Genomic DNA, 24,465 nt, shown 5'->3' with positions numbered 1-24,465 from the left:
CACATCCCTCACTTCTACCCCCAGTTAGTTGCAATAGCTATTGGATATTTTCTAATTGTCTTAAACCAACCAGAATTCAATCCTGAAACCCAGAGTTAGGACCAATCTACTCAAACAATCATGTCTGAGAACAGAAAAATCATCCTCCCCTTAAAAAATTATATACCCCTCAGAGAAATAATAATTATGAATGTTAGCAATAAATAATCTACCAATTTTTATAATTTAACTATCAATATAATAAATTATATGTAGTTACATGTAGTTCTATACATAGTTCTACAGCTATATATGATATAGCTAATTATACACAATTCTAAAAGTCAAGTAGTTTTAACAGATTTAACATGGAAAAAAATTCTGGTTCCATCCCCATTCTTAATCCTTACATAGTAGTATAGGGATACAATATCTTCTTTTAGGGATACACTATCTTCTTAAATTGGGTGTATTAATTTTGGAGTTTTATTTTTTTACAAACTCTAATGCTTTCTGAATTATCTTTCTGTCATCTGATTTTTTTCCTTTTTTTTCCTCTTTGTTTACTTTAGGACCTCTGGTGATTCTTGGCTCTCCCTTCCCTTTTTAGAGTGAGACACTAAAAAGAGAGGTTTCAAGGCTGGTGTTTGTGACCAGAGATTGTTCTCTGGTGTACTTTCTCCTAGGCAATCTGGGGAGGACTGAGGCAGATTCTTCTCCACATAAGAATTCTCTGGTCTCCTGCTCAGGAGAAATCAACCCAGTTCGGAGTGTTCTGAGAGATGAATGAGTGAATGGAGTAGGTGTGTGGTGGAGAGAGGGGCTCAAGAAGGGAGACTCTCCCTCTTCACTATGTAGATATTATCTTCATTCCTCTGTTTTTAGCATTCTTCCTTAGATACATATGACGCCCCTGAGCCCATACTTCTTGGTTCCATTATCTAGAGAATAAATCTACAGTATTCTGTAAGAGCAAGGAAGGGATAACGGGGGAAGAGCTTGAGTTTCCTGGATGCAAGAGCAAGGGAGGGGCTGATCTAGGAGTCTAGTGATTCTTAATAGATTTTTCAACCAAATTTCCAGTTTTAAGACCCACCCACTATACAGGTGCCTAGTGCCTTCAATGTCTGATCCTTTTTGATGTCTTGGAATGCGAATCAACTTGCTTCTCCTTGGCTTTTCCTCCCCAATCTACCCAGGATGCAAAATTTCCTGATTTTTTGAGTTTGAGTTAGTTATTCTTCATAACTCTGCCACCCAGTGTCCAACTACAGTTGTCATTTCTCCTGTTATCCATATATTGGTGATTTTATAGTTTGTTCTTTTTTTAAAAAAAAACATTTTATTGTTATTTTAGGTGAGCTCCAGGAAGAAGTAAAGAAAAATGTGTGGATTCACCCATGACCTTTAACCAAACATCACAACTATATTTTCTTTACTTTTTTTTTTTACTCTGGCCTTACATTTTTATTATACATTATTTTTAACTAGGCCATGATTATTATTTTTTTTGTTTGTTTATTGTAGTAACATTGGTTTATAACATTGTATAAATTTCAGGTGTACATCATTATACTTCTATTTCTGCATGGTTTACATCATGTTCGCATTTTCACCACCCAAATACTAATTATAATCCATCACCACACACATATGCCTAATTATCCCTTTTGCCCTTCCCCCTCCCCCTGGTAACCACCAATCCAATCTCTGCCTCTATGTGTACAACTATATTTTCTAATTTCTTAAACCTTTTTATATTTTCACTAAAAATAAGTGACTATGTATCATTGCTTGTTGTATTTTCAACAACATTCAGAAAATAGAATTTTCAAATTATTTTAACATTTTTTTAACTGATAGTTCATTAGGTAGAAAATTTATTTTAATTCCCCTTTATTATCTTTGAAATTATTATTTTTATTTTTATGGTTATATATTCTTAATCATATCATTTTCATCCTATTTACTATTTATGAGCTCCACTCATAAAAATATAATTAGCTTACACTGTTATCTTACTAATGTCTAAAACCTACTGATTAGTCACAATCACATTTTTGATGTTCCTAAGGCGTATATCTGAATAACATATATATAAACATATATAAATGGATGTATATTTAAGATATAATAAAATCAGATTTTCTTTCATTCTCAAACTAAAATTAGACCATAGTTTTAAAGATTAAATTGTAATTTGTCATTGTTGACTGAAAAATTACAAATTCTGTATCCCAAAAATAAAATCCAAAATAAATAATTCTAATTCTACATTTTAATTGATCTGAAAAACAAGCCACCTGAATCAAAATTTTCATTTATTTTACTATAAAAGGACAATTCTTTCTAAAACAAAACATATGGTATACGTTTTTGCAATATAATACAGCCTAAAAATTAAATAGTCATGATAACCATATTTCCCTCAGAGGAACTCTACTGAGAACTTACCCGCCACATGAATCATGTATTTAATTATTTTTAAACACTTTAAGGAATTTTGCTGAATGTAAATTCCTGACTTAAAGTGCTGAATAATAGTTTTGACTTAGTAAGAACCAAAATATTAAGATTTGTACTAAAATACTAAGGTTAATTCATTCTACAAACATTGATTAAGTGCATACAATGTGCCAGGGATTATTCAGATACTGGAAGGGTCCTGTTAACATAAGTGATAGAAGCCAAGATGACTAAGAGTGTACCATGAAACAATCTTCCCGTCTTTCTTCAGAACCCAAAACAGGCAGGTAGATAATGTCACAGAAAGATTTACTGAATCGAGACCTCCCCCCCCATTCTGCTCTGAACGCTGGTAACAACTCCTGTAAGAGGCAGGTTACCCTTTGAGGGTGGAGAAAAGATACCATAAAACACAGCTTTAAAGAAACATGCTGAGGACGTTTAAAGGGTCAACAGGTACATTAAAGGATGTTCAACATCACTAATCATCAGAGAACTGCAAATCAAAAGCACAATGAGATATCACCACATCTGTTAGAATGGTTATCATCATGAAGAGAAGATATAACAAGTGTTGGTGAAGACATGGAGAAAAGAAACCCTTGTACACCATTGGTGGTAATGTCAATTGGTTCAGTCACTAAGAAAAACAATGAGGAGGTTCCTCAAAAATTAAAAATATAACTAAAAGAAGATCCATCAATCCTACTTCTGAGTATATGCCCAAAGGAAAGGAAAACAGATATCAAAGAGATACACGCACTCCCATGTTTATTGCAGCATTATTCACAATAGCCATGATATGGAAACAATGTAAGTGCCCATCAATGGATGAATGGATAAAGAAGATGTGATACACACACACACACACACACACACACACACACATATACACACACTGATAAATAAATAACAAGCAATAGGATATACTGGAGTATATGAGGAAGCCATTTGATGTAAAACTAATTTGGCCTGACCTTGTTTTTCCAAAAGGGCCTGACATGGCCATTGAACATGCATTGTATATATGCTTTAAGCATTTACTACGTCCCCAAAACAAGAACAATGCCCTTTAAGATAAAGATGTGACTTCCCCTACATTGGTATTTCCTTAAGGATAAGCATCTCTCCCTAGGCTAGGAATTGATTGCTGGCCTGCTGCATTTACCTTGTGACCACACAGCTCAAGACCACAGACCTGCTGCCTGCTGTGTTCATCAATTGCTGTGTGAACTGCTGTACCTGTGAGGCAATCGCATGACTGTTGTAAAAGGGGACATTCCAATCATACGTGATACATGCTCTCTGATGGTATATAACCACTCTGTACACCCCCACTTCTTTGGAGTGCTCCATTCCTTTGTGAAAGGACTCTCCCAGGCTATATGGTCCTCAGATCTAGCTCATAATAAACTCACTCCAATTTTAATTTATAGATTGGTGATGGATTATTTGCATTGACAACACACAATGGAATATTATTCTGCCATGAGAAAGAAGGAAATCTTGCCATTTGAGACAACATGGATAGACCTTGAGGACATTATGTTAAGTGAAATAAGACACACATAGAAAGATAGATACTATATGATATCACCTATATGTGGAATCCAAAACAGCTAAACTTGTAAAATCAAAGAGTAAAATGGTGGTTACCAGAGGCCTGGTGGTGGGTGAATATGAGATGTTCTTTAAGGGTACAAACTTGCAACTAATAGTAAGTAAGTCCTAGAGAGCTAATGCAAAGTATAGTGACTATAGACAATGATATTATATTATAATATTCAAACTTGCTAAGAGGCTAGGTCTTAATTATTTCAACCACAAGTTAGAAATGATAATTATGTGATATGATAGAGGAGCTAATTATCACTACAAATACAATCATATCATAATATATAAATGTAGCAAGTCAACAAGTTGTACATTTTAAATTAACACTATTTTATATGTCAGGCATATTTTGCTTTATTTATTTATTTTTTTTTTGGAAAGAGGACACATGCTGGATACCAAAAGGAAAAAAAAAGGGTAAGAAATTAATGGTGAATTACACCCAATTGTAATTGTAAAATAAAAGTAAATCAAATGCAGTGACACCAAGATCATAGTAGACTGATTTACTCCCTTCATCTCTTTCTTCTAAGTTACAATACATTGGAAAACAATTGAACAAGAGATGATTCCCTACATAGCACCACAAGACACATAAGAGAGCCATGCATCTATACATCTGAAGGCAGGTGGTCTGGACCCACAGAAGGCAGTGGAACTAGGGTAGCAGCCACCTCATCTTCCCCTGGCACCAGTGATCAAGGGCATGGATTCCTGAATGGAAAGTGTGAGACTCTCAGATACAACCAGAAGCAGCTCAAATCCAAAGTAACCAAAGCTGTACCCAAACAAGAAAGGTGCTACTACCACAAATGCACTGGCAGAGGATCAAATAATTAATTACCATGAAGAACTAAAGTAACATGGCACAACAGAAAGAGAATGACAACTCTCTATAAACCAAATTTGCAGTCACAGAAGATTACAATCTAATTGAAAGAGAATTCTAAATAGCTGTGCTAAAGTAACTCAATGAGTTACAAGAAAACTCAGAAAGACAGTTCAATGAGCCCAGGATCAAACAAACAAACAAACAAAAAAACCCAAAGAGATATTTCAGACATGAAGAACACAATTAGTGAGATAAAAAAAAATGTAGAATGCATTAAAGATAGAGCAGAAGATATGGAGGAGAGAATTAGTGACTTCAAAGATAGACACTTAGAAATAATTCAGGTGGAGAAGAGGAGAGAACTAAGATTTTTAAAAAATCAAGAAACTCTTTGAGAAACGTCTGGCTCAAATAGAAAAAGTAACATAAGGATAATAGGTATCCCAGGAGGAGAAGAGAGTGAAAAAGGATTGGGGAGCTTATTAAAAGGAACAGTAGATGAGAACTTTCCAAATCAGGGGAAGGAACTGGACTTAAAAGAACATGAATTCAATAGAACTCTTAATTACATCAATGTAAAAAGATCTTCTCCAAGGCATATAATATCAAAAATGTCAAAAGTCAATGAAAAAGAGAAAATATTAAGGGCAGCAAGGCAGAAGAAAATAACCTACAAAGGAACCCCTATCAGCCTTTCAGCAGATTTCTGAGTACAAATCCTACAGGCTAGGAGAAAGTGGAATGATATATTCAAAATACTGAAAGACAAAAACTATCAGCCAAGAGTACTCTATCCAGCAAAATTATCTTTCAGATATGACAGGAAAATAAAGATTTCCCAGACAAAGAAAAGCTGAGGGAGTTCATTGTCACTAGACCTACCTTACAAGAAATGTTGAAAGGAGCCCCCCTTCTACCTGAAACAAAAAGCCCAAGTTATACAAAGCTTTATGCAAAGAGATAAAAAATAGAATCAAAATATTGCAGCTCTATATCAGAATAGGTGAGCAACCACCTAATTATAACATAAAAGATAAAGGGAAAGAAAGAATAAAAAATAAATATAAACATTTTGATCTGATCACAAATTCACAGCACAAAAAAGAATAATTTTTGACAAAAAAAAAACATAGAAAGGGAAGAAGAAAAGGACTGAACTAGCATAGGAGACAAGAAGCTAACAGAAAAAGGAGAATCTCGTTTATGATATCTTTTATACAAAACTCATGGTAACCACAAAATAAAAAATCAGAGTCACAAATCAGAAATAAAGAGAAAACTGAGAAAAACATGACAGAAAACCAAAAAACTGAAATGGCAGACAGAAATACAAGGAAATAGAAACAATCAAAATATAGAACAACAAGAAAACAAAAGTTAAAATGGCAGTATTAAGCCCTCATATATTAGTAATCCCTTTAAATGAAAATTGATTGAATTCACCAATCAAAAGACACAGCATGGCTGGATGGATTAAAAAACAAGAACCATCAATATGCTGCCTCCAGGAAACACATCTCATCTCTAAAGAAAACCATAGACTCAGAGTGATGGGATAGAGGACAATAGGCCAAGCAAGTGGCAAGCAAAAGAAAATGGGTATAGTCATACTTATATTAGACACAACCAACATCAAGACAAAAAAGATAAGAAGAGATAAAGATGGGCATTATATAATGATAAAAGAAACATTATACCAAGAACGCATAACACTTATTAATATAAATGCACCTAACAAAGGAACACCAAACTATATAAAGCAACTCTTAACAGTCTGGAAGAGAGAAATTGACAGCAATACAGTAATAGTAGAGGACATAACACAACACTTATTTCAATAGACAGATCATCCAAACAGAAGGTCAACAGGGGCCTTAAATGAAACTCTAGACCAGATGGACTTAGTAGATATACATAGAACATTCCATCCCAAAACAGCAGAATACACATCGTTCTCAAGTGCACTTGGAATATTCTCAAAGATAGACCATATGTTGGAATACAAAGCAAACCTCATTGAATTTAAGGATATTGAAATCATATCAAGCATCTTTTCTGACCACAATGCTATGAAACTAGAAATCAGCTACAAAAAATGCTAGAAAAGTCACAAATATATGGAGACTAAACAACATGCTACTGAATGACCATTGTATCAATAAAGAAATAAAAAAATGTCTGGAGAGAAATGAAAATAAAAACATAAGATACCAAAACTTATGGGATGCAGCAAAAGTGGTACTAAGAGAGGTTTATAGAAATACAAGCCGACTTCAAGAAACAAGAAAAATATGATATTAACAATTTTAAAGTATACCTAAAAGAACTAGAAAAAGAACAAATGAAGGCCAACGTCAGTAGAAGGAAGGAAATAATGAAAATTAGAGCAGAAATAAATGAAATGGAGACTTAAAAAAAGAAGAAAATATCAATGAAACAAAGAGCTGATTCTATGACAAGTTAAACAGAATTAACAAACCCTTAACCAGACAGAAAAAACGAGAGAAGCCTCAAATAAATGAAATCAGAAATGAAAGAGGAGAAATTACAATGGATACCACAGAAAGACAGATTATAAAAAGACTACTATGTAAAGCTATATACCAACAAATTGGATAACCTAGAAGAAAGGGATAACTTCTTACAAACATACAACCTCCCAAAACTGAATAAAAAACAATATAGAACCTGAATAGAACAAACATAAGTAAAGACATTGAAACAGTAATCAAAAATCTCCCAAAAAACAAAAGTCCAGTACCAGGCAGCTTCACTGGTGAATTCAACCAAACAATCAAACAAGATTTAATACCTATCTTTCTCAAAGTCTCCCAAAAAATTGAAGAGGATAGGATTCTTTCTAGCTCATTTTCTGAGGTCAAAATTACACTGATACCAAAACCAGACAATGACAACAAAAAAGGGAACATTACAGGCCAATATTAGTGATGAATATATATGCAAAAATCCTCTGCAAAATATTAGCAAATTGAATACAACAATGCTTTAAAAGGATCATACACCATGATCAAGTGGGATTTATTCCATAGATGCAGGGGTGGCTCAATATGCGCAAATCATTCAGTGTGATACACCACATTAGCAAAATGAAGAAAAAAAATCACATGATCATCTCAATAGATGCAGACAGAGCATTTGAAAGATTCAAAATCCATTTATAATAAAAACTATGAATAAAATTGCTGTAGAATGAAAGTATTTCAACATAATAAAGGCCATGTATGACATACCCACAGCCAACATCACACTCATGTGTGAAAAACTAAAAGCTATTTCTCAGAGAACAGGAACAAGAAAAGGATGTCCTCTCTCACCACTCTTATTCAACATAGTACTGGAAGTTTTGGACAGAGCAATTAGGCAAGAAAAAGAAATAAAAGAGATCCAAATTTAAAAGGAAGAAGCAAAACTTTCACTATTTTCAGACAACATGACTCTATATATAAAACCCTAGGAAATCCACCAAAAATATATAAGAAACAATCAATGAATACAATAAAGTTGCAGAGCAAAAAATCCACTTAGAAAAATCAGTCACATTTGTGTATGCTAATAATGCACTACCAGAAAGAAAAATCAAGAATAAAATCCCATTTACAATTGCAATAAAATATCTAGGAATAAATTTAACCCAGGAGGTAAAAGACCTATACATTGAAAAATGTAAGGCATTATTGAAAGAAATCAAAGAAGACATAAAGAAATGGAAAGATATTCCATGTTCTTGGATTGGAAGAATAAACATAGCAAGTGTCCACATTACCAAAGCAATCTACAGATTCAATGCAATCCCAGTAAGAAACCAAATGGCATTCTTCATGGAAATACAACAAATAATCCTAAAATTTATATGGTGCCCCAAAAGACCCTGAATAGTGAATGCAATCCTGAGAAAAGAACAAAGGTGAAGGTATCACACTGCATGAATTCAAAATATACCACAAATCTATAGTAATCAAAACAGCATGGTACTGGCATAAAAACAGACACACAGATCAATGGAACAGAACTGAGAGCTGAGAAAAAATACACACGTCTATGGACAGCTAATATTCAACAAAGGAGCTGAGAACATAAATGGAGAAAGAAAAGTCTCTCTAATAAATGGTTTGGGAAAACTGGACAGCCATGTGCAAAAGAATGAAAGTAGACCATCATCTTACACCATACACCAAAATTAGCTCAAAATAGATTGAAGGCTTCAGTGTAAGACCTAAAACCATAAAACTCCTAGAAGAAAATACAGACAGTACATCAGTCTAAGCAGTATTTTTTTTTTTGAATATCATGTGTACTAAGACGAGGGAAACAAAAGAAAAAATAAACAAATGGGATTGATCAGACTAAAAAGCTACTGCGTGGCAAGGAAACTATCATAAAAAGGAAAAGACAGATGACCAACGGGGAGAAAATATTTGCAAATCAAGTATCTGACAAGGGGTTCATTTCCAAAATATATAAAGAACACATACAATTCAACAACACAAAGATGAACAATCTGAACAAAAAATTGGCAGAGTATATGAACAGACATTTGTCCAAAGAAGATATTTAGATGACCAACAGGCACATGAAAAGATGTTCAACATCACTAATTATTAGGGAAATGCAAATCAAAACTACAATGAGATAGCACCTCACTCCCATCAAAATGGCCATAATTACCAAAACAAAAAATAACAAGTGATGGAGAGGATGTGGAGAAAAGAGAATCCTCATACACTGCTGGAGGGAATGCAAACTGGTACAGTCACTATGGAAAACAGCATGGAAATTTCTCAGAAAATTAAAAATAGAAATACCATATGATCCAGCTATTCCACTACTTGGTTTTTATCCAAAAAACATGAAAACACTAATTCAAAAAGATATATAAACCTATATATTTATTGCAGCATTATTCCCAATAGCCAAGACATGGAAGCAACCCAAGTGCCCATCAATGGATGAATGGAAGATGTGGTATATAAACACAAGGGAATACTACTCAGCCATAAAAGAAGATGAAATCTTGCCATTTGCGACAACATGGATGGACCTTGATGGTATTACGTAAGTGAAATAAGTCAGACAGAGAAAGCCAAATACCATGTGATTTCACTCATAAATGAAAGATAAAAACAATAAGAACAACAAACAAACACATAGATATAGAGATTTGATTTGTGGTTACCAAAGGGGATGGGGTATGTGGGGAGGGTGAAAAAGCAAAAGGGCACATGTGTACGGTGACACATGGTAATTTGTTTTTGGGGCGTGAACATGATGCAATCTACACAGAATTTGAAATATAATGATGTACACAAGAAATTGATATAATATGATAAATCAATGTTACCAACATTAAAAATAAATAAATAATAAGGAAAAAAATCCAATGAATCTTCAAGGATAATATGTAAATATAATGACATCTGTTTCAGATTAGTTTGTTCAAGGCTGAGCAATCTGGCAAATCAACAGGCGGTGTTGCTACACATCTTCTTTTCATAACCAGACCCCAACTTTATGTCCTACTTTAGACAGTGAAAACTGGTCAGAGTTGAGAACCCTGCTAGTACCACCATCTATTTCCTCTCCTAGCCCTTGAGGTTTCCTGGAAAATACCAGCAACAGAGTAACTCAAACCATTCTACTCCATCCATAATGTCACCCCAAACAACCATAAATCTCTGGGACATAAAATGTTGAACACAAATGATAGGAAACAATACAAACCAGTTTTAAATATTTGCTCTTTGTCCCTGCAATATTGAATATTCAGTAACTCTGTTATTACAAGGAGCTCTTACACAAATCTTCTCACACCAAACAATTTCAGAAGCTTGAAATATCAGACATGCTTTGGTAGTGTGATCCCATTGGCTGTGTCAACCAAGGGCACATTTTCCAGATTGAATGGGGGAGAAAAAGAGAGGTTTGAGTGCCACAATATTAGAAATTGTTATTGGCTGTGACATGGATTTTGAATACCATCTTCCATCAGAAAGCCTTTGGGGACACTAGATTCAAGAAATTAACTTATCAGATTCATGAATAAGTGGCACTGAAGGGACCAGATATTTCATTCCATTACTTTTATGATCCATATCACCTCCTTCTTTCTTAGACTACAGCTGGTGGGGACTAGGATGTAACCAAAATCTTATTAGATGATTGGCATTGAAAGAGACCATAGACAACAATTGCTAAATAAGACAGGTCTTCCCAGGAGGCACAATCACGCCAATTGTACAACTTTCTTTCTGTCCAAAGTCACACTCTCCCTTGCTGTTATTCCCATTCTGGTCAGAAACACAGAACAAACATTGGTCACCACCATGTCTGCATTATGCTGCATCAAAATATTCAGGAGAAAAGGTTTCTATGTCCCCAAGGGCCTCAGTCAGTTATCTTTCCTTTAATGTCAGAGGCCTGCAATTGGAAAGGATTCAGTCTCAGAAGCAAAAAGAACAACAAGTTACTAAACCTGATGTTTCACAAATACTTGCAGATAGATTAATAAATGGTGAGACCACTCTACATGCAGGCCGAAATTAACGAACCTCAAGGACTTAAAGTTATTTTCTTTGTGTGGCATTGAGTCAGCTAATGGTCCATTTTGGCATATTATCTATATTAAATTAAGCTGTCTTTGTCCAAAGGCAGTATGAATTTTATTATAGTGCATTAGTGTGCATACTATTGTGGGTTAAGGTGATTCTGACAGGACTAATTGGTCAGAAATCTCATAAACTGTGACCTCAGCAATCTGTCTCTTCTTTTGCAAACTCTTCAAGGCATCTTTGATTTCCTTGTTCCTCAGACTGTAAATCAAGGGATTCAACATAGGAATTACCACAGTGTAGAACACCGACACAAATCTGTCAAAGCTGGAAGAACCACCAGAGCTGGAACTCAAATAGACAAACATACCTGAGGTATAGAAGAGGATCACTGCAGTCAGGTGAGAAGCACAGGTGTTGAAAGATTTGGATCTGCCTTTAGCTGAAGTGATCTTCGTAATGGAGATGACAATATAGCCATAGGATATCACTATAACTAACACATTTATTATCCCAAAGATCATTATATATATAGCAGTCATGAGCTGTACACAGAAAGTGTCAGTGCAGGACAGGACTAACAGTTGGGGCATGTCACAGAAGTGGTTGATGACATTAAGCCCACAGAAGTGGAGCTGAAGAATGGCACACAATTAGGATATAGAACCAGACAGTCCAGCCATATAGGACCCCAGTGCCATCCGAACACAGAGGGTGGGTGACATGATGAATGAATAGAGAAGTGGATTACAAATGGCTGCACATCGGTCATAAGCCAAGGCTATCAGGAGACAAGACTCACTCAGTCCCATGGTTGAAAAGACGAAGTACTGAACAATACAACCCACAAAGTTGATAGTTTGCTGCTCCTGGAAGAAGTTGGAGAGCATCTTGGAGGCTGTGGAGGTCACATAGCAGACATCAACAAAGGACAGATTACTGAGGAAGAATTACATGGGTATTTGGAGGTGGGAATCCATCCTTATTAAGATGATGAGGCACAGGTTCCAAGTCAGAGTCACAATGTACATCAACAGGAAAACAGCAAAGAACACTGCTGTGATTCTGGGGAAATCTGAGAATCCCAAGAGGATTAAATAGGTGATATCTGTAATATTTCCTCTCCAAATCATCACTTCAGTTCTCCTAAAATCATAAAAGAGACCAAGGAACACATTGCTGACTCAGGTGAAATGACAGCATTACAATTCTCATATGTGCCATTTTTTTTCCTTCCTTGAGCACTGAAAAAAGGAAAACACTTACAGTCCTGGTGGAAAGACCCCAGTTTTCATCTCTAATTGTCAAGAAGCACCTTCTCAATGTTTCAAATTCTCAATTACTTCATGATATCTCACTAAAATTTAAAGAAATGTTTAAAAAGTTGATTGACAACTTTAAAAAAAGCAGTAGAAATTTTATTATTATATATGATAGAGATCATTGATTAAAATAGTAAGTTTTATAAGAATTCTGAAAATCCACTTTATAACCGCGACTTTATAATAGTGAAGCATAAGTGGCATTGTTCCCGAATAAATTTGAAATAGCTCTTCTCTCCCAGATGCTCATCTAGACAGATTTTTTAAAATTTCTTCTTTTACCTATAAGAAAAACTACCGTGTTTATAATAACTTCTAAAACTTTTAGAAGTATATTTAATATATCTCCAACATGGCCTGGAAAATTATATCATAATTTATAATCCTGATCTTTTCTTGGGGTACAGCATGTATGCCCAACAAATTATGAAATAAGGCTTCTTAGGGAAGTCTTTGTATGAACTTTTCCAAAGGGAGGCTAGTACACCTAAATATTAGCCCCAACTACTGTCTCAATTTTAGTATATTTTGCATCTTAGGAAACAACACAGTACTGCGGTTTAGGGTTCAGACTTTAGAATTTTTGTTCCATGTGACATCATCAAGATGGTAAAATAGGTCATTCCTCACTTCAGTCACCCTCACCACAACAACCAGCAACTATTTGTAGACAACATATCACTATAAAAATCTTAGAACATAGAGATGAAGCTGGACCACAGAGAATGAGAAGGACCACATTAGAAGGGTAGAGGAGCAGTGACAATCTGACCCCAAGACCCCTCCCCCTTCCAGCACTGATACCAAAGCCAGAAAAGGACTCTACATGAAAAGAAATCTACAGGTCAGTATCCCTGATGAATATAGATTTTAAAATTGTCAACAAAATACTAACAAACAGAATTCAGCAGCACATGAAAAGGATAATACACTATGATCAAGTAGGGTTCATTCCTAGGATGCACAGATGGTCCAATAAACACAAATTAACAAATGTGAAGTGTCACATTAATAGAATGAAATATAAAAACCATATAATCCTCAATAGATGCACAACAAGCATTCAACAAAATTCAACATACATTCATGATAAAAACTCTCAATAAATTAGGTATAAAAGGAACTAAACTCAAAATAACGAAGGCTATATATAACAAACCAACATCTAACATCATACTCAATGGTGAATGGTTTAATATTTTTCTTCTAATATCAGGAAAAAGACAAAGTTGACCATTCTCCTCATTGCTATTCAACAGAGTAATAGGTCCTAGCCAGCGCAATTGAGTCAAAATAATAATAATAATAAAAGTCATCATAAAAGGAAAGAAAGAATTGAAATTGTGACTATTTGCAGATAAGTGATTTTATATATAGAAAATCCTAAAAACTTCACCAAAAAGCTGTTACATCTAACCAATTAATTTAGTAACGTTGTAGAATACAAAACGAGCATTCTATGTACTAACACAAATTGTCTGAAAAAGAAATAAAGAAAACAATCCCATTTACAATAGCATCAAAAACAATAAAATACTTAGGAATAAATTTAACCAAGAAGGTGAAAGATCTCTTTGCTGAACACTATAAGACGTTGACAAAAGAAATTGAAAAGGACACATTTAAATGGAAATATATCCCATGTTCATAGATTAGTAGAATTAAATTGCTAAAATGTCTATACTACCCAAAGCCATCGGTAGATTTAACGCATTCTAAATCAAGATTCCAATGGCATTTTTCACAGAAATAGAGCAAACAATCCTAAAATTTGTATGGAACCACAAAAGACTGAATAGACAAAGAAATCCTGAGAAAGAAAAATAAAGCTAGCAAGAGACATTACCCTTCCTGATTTCAAAGTTCATTGCAAAGTTATAGTAATCAAAATAGTATGATACTGGCATAGAAACAGTCATGTAGACCAATGGAATAGAATCAAGAGCCCATGTATATGTGTATATATGGTCCATGTGTATATATGGTCAACTAACATTTGACAAGAGAGCCTAAAATACTCAATGAAAAAAAAAGTCTTTTCAATAAATGGTGTTGGGAAAATTGGCTATTCATGGGCAAAAGAATGAAACTAGACCCTAATCGTATATTTTATTTAGTTAAAAATAAACTCAAAATGAATTAACGACTTAAATGTAAGACCTATAACCATAAGACTCGTAGAAGAAAACATAGGGAAAAACCTTTTGAACAGGGATTGGCAATGATTTTTTGGATATCATATCTAAAGCACAAGCAAAAAAAATTAAAAATAAGAGGGATTATATCAAGCTAAAATGTTTGGGCAAAGCAAAAGAATTGATAAGCAAAATGAAAAGGTAACCTAAAGAATGAGGGAAAATATTCACAAATCATATATCTGATAAGGGGTTAATATCCAAAATATATAAGGAACACATACAACTCAAAAGCAAGAAAATAAATAATCCAATTAAAATTTTGGCATAGGACCTGAATAGTTATTTTTCCAAAGAAGACATGCAAAATGCCAACAGGTACATGAAACGTGCTCAGCATCACTAATCAACTCACACCTGTTAGAACAGCTATCATCAAAAAGACAGGAGAAAACAACTGTTGGCCAGAATGTGGAGGAAAGGGAGCCACATGCACTGCTGTGAGAATATAAATTGGTACAATTACTATGTAAAACAGTATGGAGTTTCCTCAAAAATTAAAAATAGAGCTACCACATGACCCAGAAATTCCATCTCTTAGTATATACTCGAAGGAAATGGCCAGAATGTGGAGGAAAGGGAGCCACATGCACTGCTGTGAGAATATAAATTGGTACAATTACTATGTAAAACAGTATGGAGTTTCCTCAAAAATTAAAAATAGAGCTACCATATGACCCAGAAATTCCATCTCTTAGTATATACTCGAAGGAAATGATATCACTGTCCCCAAAAGATACCCACACTCCCGTGTTCATTTCAGTATTATTTACAATAGCCAGGACATTGAAACAATCTAAGTGTTTACCCACAGATGATAAAGAACTCATATTATATATGTATAAATAATATAAATAACACATATATGTATAAATAACCTGAATAACATGTATAACAATGGAATATTATTATGGCACAAAAAATAAGGAAATCATGGTATTTGTGACAATCTGGATAGAACTTGAGGGCATTATGCTAAGTGAGATCAGTCAGACAGAGAAAGAAAAATACTGGATGATCTTTCTGTATGTGGAATCTAAAAAAAATCAAACAAACCTCATAGAAACAAAGATCAGATTTGTGGTTGCCAAAGGCGGTGAGCGGGAAGCAGGGGAATTGGGTGAAGGTGGTCAAAAAGTGCAAATTTCCAGTTATCCATAAATAAGTTCTGTGACTATAATATACAGCATAATGACTATAGTTGCCAATACTGTACTGTATATTTTAAAGTTGCTAAGAGAGTAGATCTCAAAAGTTGTCATCACAAGGAAGAATACTGTAACTATGTGAGGTGATGAAGGTTAATTAATCTTACTATGGTAATCATTTTACAATATATACATATATAAAATCATTAGGTTGTATACCTTAAACTTATAGATTGTTACATGTCTATAATATCTCAATAAAACTTGGAAAAAAAGAGATTTAGTTCCAATACTCTCTCACTCTGTGAACTTATCCCAGTGATTTAAACACATGAGGTATGATTTACTCATAACAAAGTGAGGACAACAAGAGCCTCTGAACTATAAGGTTAATGGCAGGGTCATACGGGAAATTCATGCCAATGCTCAGCACACAATCCAGTACACATTAATTGTTCAATAGATGTTGGCTATTACTACTGTTGATTGCTTACAGATAACCATGAATGACAGCTGTACCCGTGAATAGGAATGCCAGGGGTGCTCGAGTTTTATGGGTTAATTTGAGGAAATTCCTGAGAGATTATGGGCTTTGTAAACAGTCAGGCATCTTTATGTCTGGGCAGGTGTAGATTCAAACCTAGTGTCCAGGCAAGTCAAATCACCTGGAACCATAAAGACGGAAACCACATAGATGATTTTCTATTTAGTTTGCTTCAGTTCTTGTACACTTGCCTCAGTTGACAACCAGCATCAAGCTATGATAAGCCTTGATATCGAGAAAGAGTCAAAGTAAATCTTTCAATTCCAAAATACAACAAAGGTAGATTTCGTACAATGTCGATACAGTCAGCATGTTAGAGCTCACTAACAGATTCATAACAGATAAGACCTATTGTTACAGTTTGCTCCAAACACAAAGTGACCTTCCCTAAGATGAAAAAGTAAATTAATAATAATGGCCAAGAAAATTTTGAAAAAGACTAATAATTAGAAAGACTTGGAATTTCAGACATTAAAAAGTAATATAAACACTAATAATTCATTATTCTTGTAAAAATAGGTGTCAAAAGAACAAATAGAATTAAAGAAAAAAATAAATATTGTTAAGAATTTAATATATGATAAAGTTAGTATTTTAGATTGATAGTAAAAGGATAAACTCTGCCCTAAATGGTCTATGAGACCTGGCTTACTATAAGTAAAAGCATTAGAGGAATAAATAAATATGCATTTATATAATCTTGGAATGTGAAAGAAATTTCTGAAATATAACACCAAGTCAGAAAGTATAAGAGAAAAAATGTGATATAACAGTTGAAACTCATTTATGGTTGAAACATCTACTTAAATAAAACACATTTGAAATACAATTGATAAACTGGGAAACATAGTCACAAAATATGAAAAAGTCAATATGGCAATGCCTTTAATATAAAAAGCATAAATCAGTGAGGGATGGGCATTCGCATCTACTGCTGATATTTGCAGAAAATTGTTCTACCTTCCTGGAGGAACAAATTTACTTTAATCAAGCTCTCTATCCCCACTGCCTACACACAAATACACACATATACACACACAGACACATACACACACACACACACACACACACGGTGTGAGCCAATTACAATTGCCAAAAGTAATGAGTGGTATGATTTTGATTTTCTTCTTTATACTTATCTGTATTTTTTCAATATTCTACAACTTCTATATTTATAATAAAAAAGTTATTAAGATATAGAAATCCTTAATAGCACAGAGAGAGGGAAAGAGAGAGAGGGAAAGGGAGAAGGAAAATGATGCAGAGAGAGAAAGAAAGAGGGAGGATGACAGAGAGAATAGACTTTCAGGGTTTCCTGATATTTACCTACTGGCTGTGTGATCCTTAGAAAGCTATTAACTTCTCTGCCCCTCAGTTGCCTCATGTATAAGCAGGGCTAATAACACTTACCACCTCATAGGGTTGTTGCAGGAATTGAATGGCACAAAGGGCTTAAAACAGTAAGGGCTCAACACATGTCAGCAATTTTCATTCCTCTCTTTGATAGAAAAATAAGACAGAACTAATACTGAAGTATCAAGGAGCTGGTCACAAAATTGTTTCTAAATTAGATAGTCTCTAAGCCTAGACTCAAGAATATTGTTCATAAATGATTGTATTTATTTCTATCTTGTATTTTTCCACGGTCTCCTACTCAGCTGGATTGTAAATTCATGATGCCACTTTTTACGTTCCATCACCACCAGATTCTCTTGAGCTGATGATACTCACTATATACAGTACATGGGCTAGTGAAGATAGTTTACTACTTAACGATAAGCATCTTATATACAAAGATTTGTATAATTCAACAAATATATTTTGGATACATTAGTGAGTGGTTCTTTCGCCCAGTTTGGGAGGTGAAACTAAAAATATCTTATTTTTGTTTCATTTCACTGATGGTTTTATGAAGTTTGAAATCTGTATGTTTACTCAGAGTAGGGTGCTGCCAATATAATTTATCAGATGTTTTATCTAAGATGAGTTAGATTCAATGAAAATGTTTTGAAAGTATAAACTCTCATATACAACATCCCCAAAACACCAACATAATTGATCAATTCAGTGAAAATAAGTCAAGCTTTTGATCAATCAGTTGCACTAAAATTCTTCACTTTCCTATTACATTCTGGTAACAGAGGCAGCTGTAACTAAATGTATTCTATGTAATTTATCATTCCCAGGAAAAAAGTGAGGAGCTGTGGATTGTTTTACTTGTTCATAATAAAATATCCTAAAAATTTATTCTGTTAAAATTTGGTAAGCTAGGGAAAAAGAACAAAATCTGAATATACTTCCTCTCTTTGGTTAACTTTTTGCATGTGTTCACCATCTCCCAAGACATTTTGTTGAAGAAAAGGTGACTGATGAAAGCTTCGGTTGGAGATGTTACTGTGGGGATATACCTAATTAAAACTTTTTCCTTTTCTGATCTACTAAGGATATGGCCATTTGCAAGTTTGTACAGAGACAAAATCAGGTAAGAAGGCCAGGAATGTTTCTGAATGAAGAGCAATGTAGTAGAAGAAAGATAAAAGGAACAGTTAGACCAACACTACTTGTGCTTGGAGTGGGGCATCTCTGATATCTGTGTCACCCATGTTAGTGTCTCCAGACCTCTAGCGTCTTCAAAGATGACAATGGACAGCTATTTGGAGTATTTCAAAAGACCAGTAGAATTGTACATGAGTACTTTGTCACATCATTATGAAATGACCGCCTTGGCTTTGCTACTCAGAAATTATGAATCAAAGCTATATACTGAAAAGGAAATCAAATTAATTACTATTAAACAAAAGCAGAATCTTCAAGGGAAAAATTGAATTAAGAAGGCTTTTGGACTGGATAAAGTTGGGAAACACAGACAAGCATATTTTAACTTAGTTAATTCTGAAATTCAACGAAGTATTATTTTTGATTCTGTGCTAAATTATTATTTTCTACAATGTGTTAGGCTTTATAGATATTGTCTCATTAGATTGTAGATGATTCTATTATCCCCAATTTACAGGTGAAAACCAGGAATGAACAGAGTTCAAGATCACACACTAGAGAAATTGAAAACTAAAACTCAACATCCATCCCTCACCACAGACTAATATCTGACATTTTAGTTTAGAAATTATTCTTTTCACTGAAGGTGAGAGTTTTTGGGGAAGGAGAAAGAGAACCTGAGGAAGAGCCCTAAGTGGAGGGTGTGGAGGTGAGAAAGAAAGAGTTGAAGAATGAAAGAGACTGAAGACCATAACCCTTGCTACACGCGCTTGCTTTTCCTACTGGAAGAATCATACAGCCTTTGAAATAGCATAGAATCCACGGTTTTCTGTAAATCTTACCCTCTGATCTTGACCCATATCCCCCAGGAAGACGGAGTTCTTCCAAAAGGTTGAAGTTGCTTATTTATTTTCCAAAGGAATTTTCCACATGGGATCTGTCTCATTCCAACATGGGCGATTTTGTACATGAAACAGGCTGTCCACTCAGAAAGAGATGCTCACAATAGGAGATCCTGTTTAATGTGTTATTAGGGCAGAGGTGAAAGGAGAAAAGACAATTAGAGGGAGAAAACTCTCCAGGTACTTGTTCTCTGGAGTCATGGTTGTCATGGAGTTTTTTCTCTATAATTTCACACCCCACTTTACCATGTACCTTCTGATTCAATTTCCCAATTCCCCATTGTCCTATTATGATATCACGATAATAGCTTTTCTTTTGATAAACTTGGTGTGATTTGAGCTGGAAAGGAGCTGGAGTTTCATCTAGTCCGATACCATCAATTTCCAGGTGAGGACTTGAAGCCAGTGGAGCTAAGAGATTTCCCCAGATGACACAGCTGGCTGATAATATCGCCTGATAACAATAAATTAGAAATGTGGACACTTTCCTGTTGAAAAAGTACTTTCATTTTATATATATACATTTTCTCATCTCCCTGACCTGAATCAATTACCACAGCAGACATGTGAGGCATGTGTGAGGCAGACATGACACGATTTCCTATGCATAAGTGAGGAAATCAAGGCGATAAGGAATACAGCAAAACTAATTCATGACAAGGACACAACTTATCGTGGTTAAAACCATGGGCATTGGTATCAGCCAATCTGGGCTGAATGCCAGCTTTCCACTAGCTAGTTGTGTGACCTCAAGCAAATTAACCTCTTCCAGCCTCAGTATTATCACCTATAAAAGGGCTGATAGTGGGAGCTACATCATAGAGTAGCTTTTCATAGAGAGAATCAAATTAGTTAAACGCTTATAAAGCACTTAGAGTGTGAGGTACACAGCACACCTTCTATTAATATTGGGTATAATTTTGTGTTCTGAATTAGAGTTCTTTCCAACATATTACACTTCATTCTAGTCCTTCATTCAAAATATCTACTTCAGATTATTCCCACAAACTTTTTGTCTTTTCTTGTCTTAAAAGGAGCTCATCTACTCTGCCATTACTAGGGATACAGAGACACTTTAGGAAGGTCTCGTTCTTGGTTTGATCTACTTCAGCTAATCTTACTTCTAGGGAGAAAGGGGTGGGTGGGGCAATGAGTTACTTCTTTAATTTAACTCTTGCTAATAGGTTAGTAGTCTTATACTCCCCCTGGTATGAACTGCAATAATTTAATCTTTTAGATTGAACAGATTCTTAAGATAGTCTTAAAGATATAACACCAAAGGTGTAGAATTTGGATGCCATGGCTAAGCAATAAAGACATGTTACTGATCAGTAAGAACCACTTACATTCCAGAAATCATGCTTTGTGAGACTCAAGATGGATTGTTGCTACCCTAGGAAGAACGTGGCAGACCTCAATATAGCCAAAGTTTCTATCTGTAAAATAGGGATAATTTCTCACCTGCCAACTTCACATGGTAATAGAAAAAAATCAAATCTATCCAATGTAACTATACGAATTCTAAAGTGTTGCATAAATACTAATCTATTATATGAGTGGCTTAGTACATAAGCTCTTGTCTAAAAAAATATTTAAGGACAAATGCTATATGATTTCACCCATGTTTGGAAGATTAAACAAACAGATAGATAAGGAAAACAGATTTGTGGTTATTAGAGGGAAAAAGAGTTGGAGGAGGGTGAAAGGGATAAAGGGGCAGATATGTATGTTGATGGATGAAAACTAGATTTTTGGTGGTGAACACAAAGCAGTCTATATAGAAACTGAAATATAATAACGTTCACCTGAAATTTACACAATGTTATAAGTGAATATGACCTCAATAAAATTAAAAAAAAAATCTGAAAAACAAAAAAGAAGAAGTCTCAGACCAGCCCTGGTGGTCTAGTCGTTAAGTTCGGCATGGTCCACTTTGGCAGTCTTGGTTCAGTTCCCGGGCATAGACCTACACCACTCATCTATCACTGGCCATGTTGGGATGGTGGGTCACATACAAAATAAAGGAATATTGGCAACAGATGTTAGCTGAGGGAAAATCTTCCTCAGCGAAAAAAAAAAAAATCTTTTAAAATTTTCTTTAAATTCTCTTGGTTGGACTCTGAGTCTTTATGCTACCAGTAAGTCTGTTGACTCTGCTGCTCGCTGGTCAATCTTAAGGCCCTAGAATCCCTAGGAGGCTCAGATCTCTGGGACTTCAACTCTGTCCCCCTAAACACACCATGACAGCCTTCATTTCAGAGATTTTGCATGGTTTCTAGGAAGCTACAATGGAGCATGTTCCATGCCACCTATGCCCAGAAATTGATGACGTTGACTTTCCAACTTCTGAGAGTCTCCCCAACCCTTAACCTTAAAAGTGCCTCTTCTTTTTACCTTCCCTTCTCCCATCTGTTTTTCACATTCACTTCACAAGAAGGCTCAAGAAGTAAGATGGAGGGAACAAGATTATTCGGGAATGAAGCCAGACCAATCTTTCTCCCTCTCCTCTTCTGTCATCTCCTCTCCCCTCCACAGCTCCACTATCCTCAACTCCCATCTCCTCCCCTTTGTCTCTCTCTCTCTCTTTTTCTGTCTCTCTCTCTCTCCATCTCTCTTTCTGTGTCTCTCCCTCCCTGTCACTCTCTCCCTCTCCCTCTGTTTGGAATTAAAATTATAAAGCACTCATTTTAACATTACTTTTAATTTTCACATTGTTAATTTAATATATCATTTTATTTTATTTTTATTGAAATATAAATGAATGCTTAACAACTGAAAATAAATAAAGGACATTTTTAAAAATGTAGAGGAGAGAACCATCTCTGTGTCTTCCTAGTGTCTTGTCATCTCTATACATGAAATATCAGAACCTCTGTTCTCAAAGAGTAGGATTTTATCTACCTGAATCTAATCAAGGAATAGGCCTTTTAAACTGAATTTCATTTTGGTGACACTGCCTCAGACAGATGACTTGGTGGTGGCAGCTAAACCTAATGGCACCAGGAATCAAGGAGCCAAGTTTATACTTCTTCTCTCTACCTAGTTACCGTGTGATCTACAAAAGGTCACTTACATATTCTTACCCATGTCTTTCTTATAGGGGAAATAATACTTGCACAAATATTTTTCTTCTTAATGAGGTAAGTATGTTGCTCTCCTTATCACCCTCTTGAGAGCCTCTTTGATTTGCTTGTTCCTCAGACTTTGGGTAAGAGGGTTTAATATGGGGATAAGGATAACATAGAACACTGACAGCACCTTGTCCTGCTTCTCAGAGTGGCTAGAGCTAGGATGCATGTACACTGAGAGGCCTGTGCCACAGAAGATTGTCACAACTACCAGGTGGGAGGCACAGGTACTGAAAGCCTTGGCACTACCTTTGATGGAGGATATATTCAGGATGGGAACTACAATAAAACCATAGGATAAGAGGATAAGTAGGATAGAACTGACCACAACAAAAATAGATTTCAGAAAAAGAATCATTTGGCTGAGGAAAATATTGCAAAAACAAGGAAATAATTTGGGTTATGTCACAGAAGAAATCTTGAATGATATTTGGCCCACATTCGTAGACATGAAAGCAAGGGAGTGTGTGAACTAATCTTACCAAGGAAACCACTCCCATAGGCTGCAGCAACCATCTTCTGACAGAGGCTGGGAGCCATGATGGCTGAATACTGCAGAATACTGCTATACTACCGATAGCAACATATCTGTCATAGGCCATGGCAGCCAAGAGTTAGCACTCAGCCTGAGCCATCTAGGACCCATCAAAATACTGGGTGGCACAGGCAATGAATGAAATCATTTTGTTCTCTGTAAAGAATTCTGAAAACATTGTTGGGCTGATAGAAGAAGGAGAGCAGATGTCTATAAATGACAGAAAGAAGAAAAAAGTACATAGATTTGTGCAGGTGGGGGTGCATCCTGATTAGGATGAGATCCAGGCTCCAGATTAGGGTCACAAAGTAGAGATGCAGAACAATTTTAAAGAGGATATACTGCACCTCTTTTTCATCAGACAGTCCCAGGAGACCAAACATAGCCACAGAGGTGTGATTTCTAACTCCTTCCATGGACTTGCTTCATGACATCTGCTGAGAAAAAGATGAGAGTAGGAAATGGTTTCATTCTTAAAAAAACACAAAGAAATACTCTTCATTTCTTTCCAGTCATGCAGTTGACTAGATATACATCCTAAATCCTCAATGTTGAGTTAATCTCCTTCTTCCATGTATATTCACCAAACTTAGGTGAAAAATTCTCTTAGATAAATATTATTATACTCTTTGTGGCAAAAGACAGTAAGTGGGCATTATTAGTACATTATCCCCCGAAATATCTTAATGTCATGTTTTGCCATTCCAGAGTTTACAAATACATGATAATTGGAAATAG

At 35.1% G+C, this 24,465-nt stretch overlaps 1 protein-coding gene and 2 pseudogenes across 1 annotated transcript in view; all 3 read right to left on the bottom strand.

Moving 5' to 3' along the window:
* LOC131395032 (olfactory receptor 5AN1-like) overlaps positions 1-24,139 on the bottom strand; it is a 141,707-nt gene extending 117,568 nt beyond the window's left edge. The window contains exon 1 of the mRNA XM_058526803.1: positions 24,075-24,139. The gene's annotated coding sequence lies outside the window, so the exon portion shown is untranslated. The remainder of the gene's footprint in view (positions 1-24,074) is intronic.
* On the bottom strand, positions 11,604-12,590 carry LOC131395316 (olfactory receptor 5AN1-like; annotated as a pseudogene).
* LOC131395033 (olfactory receptor 5AN6-like) lies at positions 23,226-24,161 on the bottom strand (annotated as a pseudogene).
* Positions 24,162-24,465: the final 304 nt, after the last annotated feature.

This window comes from Diceros bicornis, chromosome 31, assembly GCF_020826845.1.
Source record: "Diceros bicornis minor isolate mBicDic1 chromosome 31, mDicBic1.mat.cur, whole genome shotgun sequence".
NCBI lineage: Eukaryota > Metazoa > Chordata > Mammalia > Perissodactyla > Rhinocerotidae > Diceros > Diceros bicornis.
Note: the sequence above shows the minus strand (reverse complement) of the source record. Positions and strands in the feature narration are given on the sequence as shown.